Below are 14,215 nucleotides of genomic sequence, written 5' to 3'. Positions count from 1 at the left end.
AATTTTTAAGTTGGTGCTCACTTACATAAAAAGTATTGGCATTGTTACTAAGAAGTTCAAAGAGTGTTTACACTCAAATTTTTCCTAAATGGAAAAGTAGATATGGTTTGTTTTACAAGTTCTACTTTATCTTCTGCTAAGCAGGGACCTCAATATGTTTGCACAAATTTCTGGACGTTTGTTTGCACCACCTGCAGTGGAATACAGTATAAGTGTTGATGTTTCTTAAAATTTCCTTTTCTTTGTGTGTGTTTGTGTGAGAGAGAGAGAGAGGGAAAATAGTATTTCCTTTGATGTCATACCTGCAGTCTGTTGATTAGTGTAATTATTTTTCAGTCGGGAGTTCACACATCGAGTAAAATCAGTATCAATGGCCAAACTCACTTCACAAGAAGTTACTGCCCTTCAAGAAGGGGGAAATAAGGTAGACATGCGTTTGGCTTTTTTTTGGAGATCTGCCAAGTTTTCTTTCTCTTTGTCTTTTTATCTTCTCAATTTTTCATGTTGCTTATCCATTAAATTGTGAAGTCAAATCCTTTAACCTTTCCGTTTGTTTTTGCAACAATTTTCTTGTATTTAATTCATTTTCTTTTTTACCGGTTTCTTACAGTGGAAGCATCAATTAGCTGCATCCTTCGGAACTTGCATTGAAGTTAAGGTGTATGATGAGAAGTTAGCTCTATTGCAATCAAAACTTTGAAATCTTTCATTAAAAAGTTGTACCACGTGATTTTCCATATGTGAGGAACATTTCTTAAATATGAATGTTAGCATCCAAAGGCATTGGAAATTAGAATATATATTTCCTTTTGTTGTATATGTGTATCTAAAAGACTTTGCCAGCAATTTCATACTTCCGATTCTTATTCTTTTGTAAGACTATTTTTAATCTGCAAGTTCAACGTCGTTTACTGTTGTAATCTTAAAATTCATTGAGTTAAAGGTAGATACTGTTGTAATCAAGGTATATACAAATGCATAAATTAAGTTTGTGAGCCATTCACTCTGATTACCAAAATCACCATAATTAGAAAATAGTATATATATTCACGAGGTAGTGAACCATCAGTTATGGTCTCCACAAAAAATTACCATAATGTGATATTTTCACGAACATATCGATGCTGTGATATTGTTTCGAACCTCTCTCATCTCGCCGTCCAACATTGAGATCACATCTGCCATGGCATCGTAATGACCTCCCTCACTACGTCCATATGTGCCCCCTGCAGAGTTGGCATGTTCACCGTCGTTGTTTTCATGTGCTCTAACGAAATTGTGAAGAACCATTGTAGCAACAATGATGCAAGCTTGAGTGCGTAAGTGAAAGGGTGGCATACTTCTCAAAATTTTCCATTTATTCTTTCAAACTCCAAAAGTTCGTTCTATGACCGAACGAAGTGATGAATGGAGATAATTAAATTTCTCCTCTGGACGATGTAGTTGTTCACCTCGGTTAAATTCGGGGATGTGGTATCTCTCCCCTTTATATGGTGTAAGGAAGCCTTGCTTCATAGGGTACCCTGAATCAACAAGATAGTACTTCCCTGCAAAATTATACGTTAAGTGCATTAACATTTGAGATTACATATACATACTTTAATACGGTCAATTATTCTGCATATTTACAAACCTGGTGGAGGTTTTGGGAAGTTGAGACTCTCATTATTGAGACAGCTTAAAAATATCTTTGTGTCATGCGCTGACCCTTCCCATCCAACACAAGCAAATGTGAATTTCATGTCAAAGTCACATGCGCACATGCAGTTTGTTGTGACGATCCCTTTCCTGCCTCTATACGGGTGTTGCTCATCAACAAGTGCGACCACTTCGACATGGACCCCATCAATCGCACCAATGCAACCTTAACCATTGCCACAAAAAAACAATGTGAAAATGTATACGCGGTATGACAATAAAAATATAATTTGAATAAAATCAAATCAAGATACGAAATTCACAAAGTACCTTGAAATGTGGCCAATATCGATCTGAATGCTGAATATGTTCTGGCACATTACGAAATGTACGATCAGCAGGCTTGATAATGTCTGGTGCCATAACGGTGGCTAACAATGTAACTACCGTGGCCACGTGTCGATGCACTGTCTCACCCGAATGCTGAAATCTATCCTGTACTACTCTGTTACCTGAGGCATGACCAAGTACCACCAATGTCATTGCCACAGACTCTTCCACGCAAACTCTTTTCGTACCGTTATATCCATACTGAGTGCGCAATGTATTACACAATTGTCCAAACACATGGCTTGACATTCTAAAAATATTGCGACATTTCTGCTCATTTCCATTTAATATATATTGTACCCATTCATACCCCGTTTGTATATTTGTATGCATTGGTACTTTGGTCATATAGGTCTCCACGTAAGCTACACATGCACACCCAGCTACATATGCCGCGAGTACAATGTCGTCCGTCAGGTCGAAGTCTGAATCATTTTCCAAATCCATCCTTCTTGAAGATTTAGGAATGCGTTATCTTACCAATACATACATATTCACCAGTCAATTGGATATAAAGCAATGCCACAGTACAACGTGAATTAATACAATGAATTTTATGTTATTGGAAACAAAAAATCTTAAATCAATTGCATAAACTACACGTAAAATTCATCAATAGTGAAAAGCTAAAAAATGGATTATTGTTGCCATAGTGGAGTTTCTTATTAGAAATTGCTACACATAAACGTGACATATGATTTGGATTTTTTTTTTTTATAGCTTTTACCAAACTTTTACCAATATAAGCTTTTTTTAATTATTTTTTTGTTAATTGATTTTTTTTTTATAGCTTTTAGAACCGTTGGCCACTTTTTATTTTATTTTATTTTTATTTTTGTTATAGTTTTTACCAATATAAGCTTTTACCAATATAGGCCTTTTTTTTTTAATTATTATTATTTTTTTTATAATAGCATTTCAAGTGGAGAGAACCGTTGGTTGTTTTTTTTTTTAAGCTTTTAAAGGGGAGAAAACCGTTGGCCATTTTTTTTTTTTGGTTATGGTAATTACCATAAGCTTTTTCCTTTTGTTGTACCGTTGTGACTTTTTTTTTTATTTTTTTTTTTTTTTAGCATTTAAAGGGGAGAAAACCGTTGGTGATATATATATATATATATATATATATATATATATATATATATATATATATATATATATATATTTTTTTTTTTAATAGTTTTTTTTATAGAAGCTCTTACCAAACTTTTACCAATATAAGCCTTTTTTATAGTTTTTTTTTTTTGTTAATGTTTTTGTTTATAGCTTTAACCAATATAAGATTTTACCAAACTTTTTTTTTAAAGAATCATATCAACAATGGCACATGAAAAATTCCCCTATCAAGGAGTTCATATATTACTTCATAGCAGAATGTAAAAGATGAGTACATATCCAAATCAAGATGAAGACACTGACCAAGAGAGGCCAAAGTTTTTTAACAGTAATAAATTTTGAAGACATATTTGTGAACAAATAAAAAAAAAAGTAAACAAAAAAGAGTGCAATAGGTAAATTTTTGAAAATCCGATTACTACACAACACCACATTGAAGCAACCCTATCGAGACAATCCCCTTTCGTTCAGAGAAAATGAAATTGAGGATTCCTTTGGAACTACATCTCTAGCCAGTTCAGCTGGATGTCCTTGTCATGAACAAGTGCTGTAAACATGCTCCTATTCACTGCTGTTTCCATGAAGAAGAGGGTGCTAAACATATAAAGACGATCGCCCGATTGTACCCCAGAAGACTCAACACCATGTCTCGTAATTTCTTTAAACTCGCAGTTGCCGTGTTTGCAACCGGTGGACGAGTACTTACAGCTTCTACTTTCAATAAAAACATTTGAGATACTCTTCAAAAGAGCCTCGGACATCTCTTGCACAATCGAACGCTTTTTTTTTGTTTCTTGCAAATTCCCCTAGCAATGTGGACACTATTGAGCTTGCCTTTTCCCTTATCTATTGCCGGGTCCCCGCTCGACAATGATGGGTCTTCAACCTCCATTGGGTCAACATTCACAGGGATTGACATTGGGGGTCAACAAACTCTTCTCTATCAACGGAGTCCCTGACCCTTCGGTGTTTTCCTTTGGCATTGGACCACTAGTGCAGAATGCATGTTTTCCCGTTGCAACTGTGCCTCCATACATAATGTCCATGGAGTCAAGATTCGGCATTCCTTTTTTTCTAAAGGTTCCTGCTAAGGGACATGCCTACATGTAGACAACCAGTAATTAGAACACAATATAGTTGTAGGCAATGGAAGTGAACTCAAGGACATGCGAAGTGAACTCACCGCAATCTTTCGGGTCCACCACTCATCGCAAAGATCAAGCCGCCCTGCGCCACACACCTAACCCACTCTCATGCTCAAAACAATCCTTATACTTCCTCCAATTTCTCCTCAGATGATCCCATTTATTTTTGAACTGCTGGTGAGTTACCACTTTTCCCATTTCTGCCAACTGCTTAAGATCTTCGTCAACCCCTTCCTTTCTTAAATATCCTCCCTTCCTCTCCGGCCCTCTAGGACTTGGACAAAGACAGAAATCACAAAATGCTTTTACTTCATTTTTTTCTTTCCAATCTTGCCTCACATCATCACCACCATCATTTGATTTCCCCTTACCCATTTTTGCTACAAGCTTGGTCTATACTCATTGAGGCATTTCAACAAACAACTCGTGTGCATGATATGCAATTGGTTACACATGCCCACATGAAAAATAAAAATTAAACTCACATAGCCACATACTATTGTCATGACAAACACAAAAGAATTGAACACATTCAACCACAGCAACCACGCACACACACGTTGCACACAAAAAAACCCACAGGTCTATACTCATTGAGGCATTTCAACAAACAACCCGTGTGCATGATATGCAATTGGTTACACATGCCCACATGAAAAATAAAAATTAAACTCACATAGCCACATACTATTGTCATGACAAACACAAAAAAAATTGAACACATTCAACCACAGCAACCACACACACACACGTTGCACAAAAAAAAACCCACAAATTCAAGCCTTAAGCCTCAAGCCTTATGGAAAATAACCACAGTATGAGAAGAGAGAGTATGAGAAGAGAGAGAGCAACTTACCCGTGAATGCAGATGGCCACAGTGGTGGCAACGGCGTCCCAAGCGGCGAGAAGGTGTGCTGGAGCAAAGGAAGAACAGAGCTCCAGATCGGCTTCTCTTCTTCCGTGTATTTCCGTGGTTCAGAGTAATGGGTTTCCTTTGGTTTAATGGATTATTGGTGGGTGGGTGGGTGGAGTTCATTGAAGAGGAAGAGGACAGATTATTGATGAAGAGTAATGAAGATCTGCCACGGTAGTTGGGAGAGAGAGGGGCTGTGCGAAATTAGCCGTTGGGAGAGAGGGGGCTGTGTGTTTGATAAGATCAGTAATAAATTTGAAGAAGAGAAGAAAGAAATATCTTGCTACTGACTCAAAACGTACAACAGTGAAGAAAAAAAAGCACAGAACAATGAAGAAAAAATAAAACAAGAAAAGGAAAGTCCAACGCGTTTATTTTGCTTTTGGTGTCCATCTACAGTAACTGAAAGTACTGTGCACTTGCGTTAAAAATATTTCAGCTGAGAAGCTCTTGCGTTTTCTGTCTTGCGCACTGTAGCCGTGGGACCCATACTGTGCTGGACGCAAACGCCAAACGCAGGCCTCCAGACGCTATCCAAACACTACCTAAGTCACAATACAATGAGACCTTGGCTAAATCTCTAAAGCTTTATTAGCTATCAACCAATCATTCTATTATCTACTAAAAATGTGTTGTAATAGAACCTTAGACCAAAAATACAAACACCCAAAAAAGGAAGCATTTTCAGTAGAACCCAAGCAGTGTATTCAGCATTTGAAATCTGGCTGAAACTGATATCACCAGCCATTTAATGCTGAAATCCCAGCAGCTAGTTGCTATACCCAAAATAGCAAGATACCCTTAAAAGAGAACTTACCATTTTCAGCTAAATCCATGAAATATCCATCTTGGCAGCCTAACATTTGACCTGATCTGCTTATGCCCAAAGCAACAGTTGTCTTATGACAGCTGTGACAGCTATCTTTATGATAACTGTGATAACTATCTTTATGACAGCTATGACAGCTTTTCCTGACAGCTGGGACAACTTTTCTTGACAACTGGGACAGCTTTTTCAGAACAGCTGTGACAGCTAACCCAGCAGCCTTAACATCACAAATTTTCCTTATTTGGTTAAGAACTAAAACCAATTAAAGTAACTATCTTTTTCTTGCTAAAATACTTTCTTTTTCTGCTACTCTTTCACCAACAGCTTTTACCCAAAACAGCAAGAACATCTTAAAACTAAACATATCATTCTTGGCCAAATCCTGGGATGAATTTTCTGAAGATTCATTGTTGTCTGGGATAGATTTTGGCTAAGATTATTTGCTAAAATACCCCATTAAACTCAGCTAGATAGAACCTCCCATCAACACCTCAAACAGGGACACCAATAGGGAAGAACAACTCTCTCATGAACTTATCTATTCTCTCTCCCTCTAATTATCTTCTTAAGTTGTTAATGAAGTTCTGAACTTCTGAAATTTTTAGTTTCCAAATCAGGAACTAAACTTTTCAGCCCTTAGCTCATAAATGCCCTTCATAAGCTTTCATACACCCTCCAGCAGAAAATCCTAGTAGTAAATCCCAACAATATTGCTAAACACACTACAACACTATTACCCTTCTTATACTCATTCTCTCACTCTCCATATTCAGAAAATACACATATCTTACTGCTTATATCTCTAAATACCTAAACACATCTCTATACTCTTCTCTTACAAAATCTTTTCTCTTGGAAAGCAATCTCTACAACTTCTCCAGCGGTTATAATCTCATATTTTTACTATCTTTAACCTCCATATTTGTCATACTTCCATATATCATACATATTACAAATACTATATCCTACATAATATCTATGTCTTTTATCATCTCCACACTTCTCAAGAGGTATCAAACACTCATACTAAAAGCCATTTTCATGGAAGGCATAAACTTCTAATGCTAAAGCCCTTCTCTTAGAAGGCACCAAGATCTCATATTAAAACCCTTCTCATGGAAGGCACAAATCCATCTTACATAAAGTCTTTCTCTTAGAAGGCACAAATACTTTATACAAAAGCCATTCTCATGGAAGGCAACACTATTCATAACTTCACAACAACTAAAAGAGAATTGTCAAGGAGAAAACTCATTTAAGTGCATGATAAGAGGGCCAAGCTTAACCAGCCCTACACACAGCTGGACATACTCTCTCTCCCTCTAGTTGCACCCATTTTTCCTCCTTAATCTTGAAGTTATCATAGTAAACTGCATCTCTACCGCTGGGGTCACTCTGTTGGGATATTATCAACTCACAGAAGCTGTACAGCTAGAGCTACAAATCATACAAAGATAAGTGACTTTGCTTCCATATCTTTAAAATTACATCATTGACTACATGGTTACTTCACCTGTAAATACAAATTACTTTATTTCAACTACTAATCAAAGCTATTATATCAAACACATATTACATATTTATTCAATCATTATCGTGATTCTTAAACGTTGGCTTTAATGGTTTTGTAGGCTTAAAAGTACACCGGTAGCCGTTGGACCACGTGGCCCAATGTTGAGTTTCGGAATGCAACTCCCCAAACAAACCCGGGACTAGCAAGGTCACCCCTTCAAAGGACCACACGTGGTCGAGCTCCGAAAAAAGGCACCCGAACAGTGTGTTTGTACTTATAAGGAGCAAATTGTATATTTTTCAATATTTTAGTATTACATTGAATTAGCCTAAATCTTCATGTGGTTTTTGTATCAAGTTCTTTTAAGACCTCACCATTTGCCACAACTTTTTGAAGTGGTTGACTATGAGTAATGGACAATCATTTTAACATAAATCCATAACTTTTTCTCCACAACTCAAGGATGATTACATCAAAATTGTATTATAAAAGTTTTATCTTTTTCCATTAAAAAACTGTCAATTATTTAGATTTTGTCAAAATTACAGTACAAAAGCTGTATCTTTTGGCTTTTCTACATAAAAAAAATGTTGTATCTTTAGATTTTTTTTTTCTCTTTGGTATTTTACGTAAATATTTGTAAGACATAATCCCAACTAGTTATGTCACTTGGGATCTGCATCTGGTGCAATACCTAAAAATTCTAAGATCACGGTGAATTTCACATCTATTTTTACAATTATCTACGGGTTGGTTGTGAATAATGGAAAAAAAAAAGTATTTTCATATGAAAAAGTCATAGATAACAAATCATAGTTTGTCAACTAAAGATAGTCCTTCTAAAAAAATAGTTTGTCAACTAAAGATAGTTCTTCTAAAATTAAGAAACTAAATATTGTTATAAAAATAGATATAAAATTGGGGAGTAATGTCAGGGCAAATAAAATGGAACAACTTTGAGCTGCAACTCGCCACGTGGCGAGTTGTGAGTGGTAGATGCATGTGTGTCCACACATGACCCTTCATTACACTTATACCACTCAAAATTCACAATGTAACGAGTTGTAGCACAAAATTGTGCCATTTATGTGTCCTTGATATTACTCAAAATTAAATTGTGGCGTGTGGTTGTGACAGTTTACATGCAAGTGAAGAAATTCAATGTTGGTCGCATCTAACCTTTTTTTTTGTTGAGAAAATGTCACATTTAATAAGTATTACTATTTACTAAAAATAAATAGGGATGTTTATCTTACATTGGTTGTGTGTGTCTAGTGACTGCTGTTTATAACCCTAGTTTACAACTATAAATGTTAGACCATTTTGTAGTTGTACTCTGTTTATATAATATATTATAAACTTGTTTTAAAACACTAATATTACTATTTTTGTGCGTATTCTAATAAGTATTACTATTTACTCAAAAAAAAAAAAAAAACTTAAATGAGCAAAGTGGTATATAACATTTCCAACATGTGTGTAAGTGGAACGGTTTAAATTTTATCAAAATCCCAAACAACATTAAAAAGAAAAAAGAAAAATGAAAGTCCCAAAAGGAGACAAGGAATTGAGGTGCATGTTTGTTTGATAGGCTAAAAAAAAACGGTTTTTTTTTTATTATTAATTTTTTTTATTATAATGAGTTTTACACAATAAAAAAAAACTTTTAAGGCATGTTTGGTAGACTGTAATAAGCATTATAATGTAATATTTATTCTTATGGTTTAACTCTTTTTTAGTTTGGTTATATTTTTATTACAAGGAATAGTAATTTCTTATGAATATCTATTTTTCAAAATAAGGAATAATTCTTCTTCTTTAAAAGAGTTGTATTAGCTATTCCTTAATAAGTGAAATAATTTCAAAATTTAGTATATTTTCAAATAAACAAATATAAAAATTAAAAAATCATAAAATATAACACATATCTCTTTTAAATTTAAAAAATAACAATTTTTAAGGAGATATATTTGTATGAGTAAGATATTTCCTAAAATAAAACTAAAGTTTTATTCTAATTTTATAATTCACAACCAAACTTATGAATAGGTTTAGTTATTACATTAAAACACATTTTATTCCTAGTAATAAAGATTACAATTTTTGTTGTAATTCCCATTCAGTATTCCAAACGTACCTTTATTATTTTAGTTCAATTGTCATCTCACAAGCATTAAGTACTTGAGAGTTAGAGGGGAAAGTGTTTGAGTTGCGGCTTAGTAGCATATTGCATTAGATCCTATTGCAACCTATGCAATATTTATGGGATCCAAATTTGTATAGTTGTTCCAAGTGATTGTTTTCTCATTCAAGATAAAAGTTGGGCCAAGTGATTTTTTTCTGTATAACAAGTGGCTACATTATCATTTTTTTAATAATTATTAAGATAGTTTAATTTTAGCTAAACTCTATTACCTAAGTTTCAAAAAAATTTGAAAATATACTCCAACTAAAATTATAATTATATTATTAATTGTTAGGATAATTTAATTTATGTAAACTTTTATTATCTATTTTTTAAGAAATTTAAAATACTACTCCTTTCTTGCAAAAAAAAAAAAAAAAAGAAATTTAAAATTCTATTTCAACTAAAATTCTATTACAAAAAATTGATAATATAATAAAAAATTTAATTAAATTTATTTTAATCATCAATCATAATTTGGTATTTAATATGATAAAAATTGCACATTGCATATATATTTTTTTATAAGCACATTACATATTATTAATATGTCAAATGACTCCAAATATACATGTATTACCATAGTTAATTTATATAAAATGCTAAAGTGATAAACTATTTTACAAACTTACAGGTTAAAAAGACTTAAAAACTATCATTATGACAATTTCATTAATATTTGTAAGACTTTTTTATATTTATATTTTTTTGTAACATAGAATTTTTAGTTAATAATCTTATAAAATTGGATATAACTAAAATAATAAAAGATCTTTTATTATTTTAGTTATATCCAATTTTATAAGATTATTAACTAAAAATTCTATGTTACAAAAAAATATAGAATTGTTTCTCAAAAAAAAAAAAAAAAAGAATTTGTTCAACTAATAAAATTTCTTATAACCAAATCAAACCTACTAATTTCTCAAAAAAAAAAAAAAAAAAATCAAAACTACCACACCACTCACTAAAACCTATGCAGAAGAAAGATACACCACTAAGTAAAACCTATGCAATAGAGTCACCGGCACTCATCACACAGTCTCCAGTTAAAGCCGCATGATGAAGAGGTTTTACCCCTTTGTTTTTTTGCTTTGATTAAACTCATTTATGTGTTAAGAAGCTATCATCATTGTCTCTGAAAACTTTGGTTGCTGAATTCTAGTAGTATCAGTTTTGGGATATCTTGTGTTAGTGTATAGCTTAGACTAGTTTAGCCCATTGGGCTTAGCCCAGTATACTGTACTTGTAGTTCACTCATAATACTTGTACTGCACACATACCTAGCTTATATAAGGCTCTCTATTGTACATTGTTATACACACATCTATATACAGACTATTCAGTCCTTTTCTCTCACTTTATATTATTAACATGGTATCAGAGCCATTCCTCTGACTTTTTGGTTCCTATGGACATCTCCGGCGTTCTTCCGCTGCCCTCGCCTTCATCCAGTGGTCACTGTCAGAAGCGAGTCACCACCGTCACGCCCACAGCCCCTAGAACACTCGATTTTCATCGGTTTTTGTTGATCAAACTGCCAAATTCAAGGCATAGATTGACAGATCTTCCGATTCCGAGCAAAACCCAAAAAAGCGTGGCCAGAAACTACCTCCCACGTGCCCACACGCGCTGGCTGAAGTTTCTGCCTCACGAGCACGCGCTCCACGCGCTGTGACGGGCCGCCACGCTTCGCCAGCCTCTCTCACGTGCCTCACGCGCCAGGACAGTGCCATCACGCGACTCCATGTGCTCTACGTACCTGCTTCGTTTCATGAACTACCACGTCAACCCTAGGGTGACGTCACATTGCCACGTTAGCACACGTCTGTTGACTTTGACCAGACCGTTGACTGTGATCGTTGACCGTTGACTTTGACCAAAGTCAAAAATTTTCAACCGGACCTGTTTTGCTCAGTTTTTCACGTAGATTTTGATTTTGGGCTCCATTTTTACATTTGAGGTCTCTAAATCCCATTTTTTTGTCCATTTTCCTCATTATGGCTCAACAAAATGATCGAGATATGATACGTCCTATCACCATTATGTTGGATGGTCCCACTAGCTATCATGCATAGTCTTAGAATATGCTTGTCTCCCTAAAGGGTCGTAAACTGTGGAGATATGTGACTAGTTCAATTCTTAAGCCAGCACCAAACCCTAAGTCCAAAGCCATAGCTGCTGAAGATGCCTCTAAGACTGCTGTTGCAACGGATTATTATGAAGAACACCTAGAGGAATGGGAGAGTATTCAGAGTAAGATCTTGTCTTGGTTTATCAATACCTTTATTCCCTCCATTCATAATCTTCTTCCTCATCTTGAGACTGTTGAGGTTGCTTGGAAATTTATAGCCGATCGCTATAATTGTACTAATGATTCAAGCTTGGAGTTGCACATTGAATCAAAGCTTTATCAAATACGCCAAGAGACAGGTCAGTCTATTTATGATTATTATTCTCAGACTTCTACTATGTGGGAACAACTTTCTACTGCAGATCCTCCACTAGTGTGTTCTAAGGACATTGAGCTCTTTGTCAAATATCAGGATTGCCGTAAATTTATGCATTTCATGATGGGATTACGTGAGGATTTTGAGCCTACTAGGGCTTCTCTGCTTAGCTGGTCTCCTACTCCTTCTCTTGATGCTGCAGTCAAGGAGCTCATTTTTGAGGAGAACCATCGACCTACTCATCACATGTCATCATCTGATCATGTATTGGCTATACCATCTCCACAGCCTCCCATTGCTGCATTCACTGCTCCCCCACGAATAAACTCTGGGCGTCCCACCTCTTAGTCTTTCAAAGGTACTCGCTGTGAGTTTTGCTGTGCCAAAGGCCATGACATCTCAGTTTGTCGCAAACTGCAGAAATTTGTGCAAGAGCAAAATAAAGCTTCTCTTCCTCGAGCAGTTGCTGTATGTCCTTCAGATCCATCAGTTCCTACAGGTCCATCTTTAGCTTCCTCACTTACTACGGCTGATATTAAGGCAGTTGTTCAATAGGTTTTATCCCGCACTTCCACTGCTCTTTCTGTCACCTTAGGTAAACAACCTCGATTTTTTGATACTACATGTTGTAACCATATGACTCCTGATGAATCCCAATTTTCTGACAAGACACCCTTAGCACATCTAATCACCATTTACACTGCTGATGGAACTCCTATGCCTGTTAGTCATAAAGGAACAATCTCTTCTCCCTGTTTATCCCTTAATGACACTTTTCATATCCCAAAGTTATCCCTCAATTTACTTTCTGTTGGTCAACTTTGTGAATTAGGTGTAGATCTTCTATTTACTAATCATGGTGTGGATGTGCAGGATCCCCGGACGGGTCAAGTGCTTGGGACAGGCCGTAAGGTTAGTTGCATGTTTGAGGTTCATGACTTGAAGATTCCTTCACAAGTTGTTTTTGCAGCTGCTACCACTGACACCCCCTCACCTGATCTATGGCATGCTCGTCTTGGTCATCCATCCTTATCTCGTCTTCAGTTGTTAGCGTCTCAAGGTCATTTACGTTCAGTTCAGTTTCAAAAATTTGATTGTACTTCTTGTCATTTTGGCAAACAAACAAAATTGCCCTTTAATAATAGTGACTCCTTTTCTTCTGCACCTTTTGATATTATCCATTCTGATATTTGGGGTCCTACACCTATTTCCACTGAGAGGGGATCAAAATATTTTGTCATATTTGTGGATGATTTTTCTCAATATACTTGGATTTATCTGCTTCACCATAGGTCTGAACTTGTGTCTATTTACCAAACATTTCATAATATGATTGAGACATAGTTCAATCGCACCATCAAAGTCTTTCGATCAGATAATGCTCAAGAATATCATGCTAAATCTTTCCTATCGTTTTTAGACAGTCATGATACCCTTCCTCAGTAATATTGTCCTTACACCTCTCAACAAAATGGTCATGCAGAACAAAAACATCGTCACATTCTTGATGTTGTCCGCACCCTTCTCATTTCTGCCTCTCTTCCTGAGCACTTTTGGGGTGAGGCCGCACTCACTGCTGTGTACACCATTAATCGTATTCCTTCACCAAATACACACAACAAATCACCATTTGAGCTTCTCTATGGTCAAACTCCTGACTGCTCCTCTCTTCGGGTTTTTGGTTGTGCTTGTTTTGTCTCTCTTCCTCCTCATGAACGAATAAAGCTCCAGCCTCATGCTCGTCTTTGTTGTTTCCTTGGTTATGGTGTATCTCAAAAAGGGTTTCGCTGCTATGATCCTATTTCTCATTGCCTTCGTGTCTCCCGTTATGTTGAGTTTTGGGAACATCGTCCTTTCACAAGTCTACAGCAGTTTCCTGCATCCTCTTCCTCAGAGTCTCCCATTTTTACCAATCTTTTCCTCCCTCTCTATCCTGAACTTATGGAGGATTCTTCGACATCGGCTGCCTCTCTAGACGACTCAGCTCCGGTTCCGTCCTCGGCATATGACCCGCCTGTCTTGGATCCTGTGGCACCACC

The sequence above is a fragment of the Castanea sativa genome, chromosome 2 (assembly GCF_040712315.1).
Source record: "Castanea sativa cultivar Marrone di Chiusa Pesio chromosome 2, ASM4071231v1".
In the NCBI taxonomy this organism is placed as follows: Eukaryota; Viridiplantae; Streptophyta; class Magnoliopsida; order Fagales; family Fagaceae; genus Castanea; species Castanea sativa.
The sequence above is the reverse complement of the archived record's forward strand: the minus strand, read 5'-3'. Positions refer to the sequence as shown.